General features: G+C 39.9%; 1 pseudogene; it reads right to left on the reverse strand.

Annotated features, from left to right (window-relative positions):
- Positions 1 to 531: 531 nt before the first annotated feature.
- Positions 532 to 693, reverse strand: LOC122914671 (annotated as a pseudogene).
- Between the last annotated feature and the right edge of the window lie 824 nt (positions 694 to 1,517).

Below are 1,517 nucleotides of genomic sequence, written 5' to 3' on the forward strand. Positions count from 1 at the left end.
CTAATTTTAGGACCTGATTTGTTGATTTTAATTTTTTTTAAGTAATCTTCACTTATTTTGGGGGCCTGAACTCACAACCCTGGAGATCAAGAGTTGAATGGTCTTCCAGCCAAGCCAGCCAGGTGCCCCACTTACTTATTTATTTTTAAACAATAAGGAGGATTTATTGGTATATGTACAGAGATGACCAAACGGTGACAACAAAGTCTGGATTTTTCTCAGTCTACCTCTTCTTTTCTTTTGCTATTTTTAAAAGGTATCTCTCTTAGATTAAGCCACATATTATATAATTCACTCATTTAAAATATATAATTCAATAGTTTTTGGTATATTCACAGAGTTGTGCAATCATTACCAAGACAATGATTTTTTAGACATGACATCAAAAGCACAAACCATAAAGAGAAAAGGTAAATTGTACTACTTAAAATTAAAAATTTAGGGGCACCTGGGTGGCTCAGTGGGTTAAAGCCTCTGCCTTCGGCTTGGGTCGTGATCTCAGGGTCCTGGGATCGAGCCCCACATTGGGCTCTCTGCTTGGCAGGGAGCCTGCTTCCTCCTCTCTCTCTGCCTGCCTCTCTGCCTACTTGTAATCTCTGTCTGTCAAATAAATAAATAAAATCTTTTAAAAAAATAAATTTAAATTAAAATTAATTACTTCACTTGATCTTAGCCAAAAGGCTGAGAAGCGATAAAATTAATTACTTCAAAATTAGAAACTTCTCTGCTGCAAATAATATCAAGGCATTGAAAAGGCAACCCACAGAATGGGAGAAATATTTCTAAATTATACACATGATAGGGGACTTCTATCCAGAATATATAAAGAACTCTTACAGCTCAACAATTAATGGCAAATGATCCAATTAAAGATGGGGAAAGGATTTGAATAGATAGTTCTTCAAAAAAGAAATACAAGGGGCGCCTGGGTGGCTCAGTTGGAGTCCAGGATCAAGTCCCGCATCAGGCTCTCATGCTCTCTCTCTGTCACTCTGTCAAATAAATAAATAAAATCTTAAAAAAAAAAAAAAAGGAATACAGATGGCCCATAACTGGCAAAAGAGCTTCAGCAATGGAATGTAGAAAACACCCATCAGGCTCACCCACCTCCAGATATCCATAGACCCTAACCAATGGGCTACTTACAACCAGGCACAGTTATCGAAAAGGGAGAATTCCATATGTTGCCATACCTCCTCACCTCCTCACCTTAAAAACAGGCCCCACCCACTGCTTCATTGCAGACAGCCTCTTCTCTGCTGTCCTTCCTGCCACTGTTCTGCCGGCTGTTCCCCTGTGGTATGTTCAATAGACTTCTGTCTCCTTTTTTCTGCCTCAGGTGAATCCTTTCACTGCCCCTACCACTGGCCTCCACTCTATTGTTGCCCCACATTTGGGGGGCCCCATCCGATCGAGGGACACCCTGTTTAGACACCACAATAACCACATGAAAAAATGCGAAGCATTATTAGCCATTAGGCAAATGCAAATCAAAACCACAATGAGATACTACTTCA

Source organism: Neovison vison, chromosome 7 (assembly GCF_020171115.1).
Source record: "Neovison vison isolate M4711 chromosome 7, ASM_NN_V1, whole genome shotgun sequence".
Lineage (NCBI taxonomy): Eukaryota > Metazoa > Chordata > Mammalia > Carnivora > Mustelidae > Neogale > Neogale vison.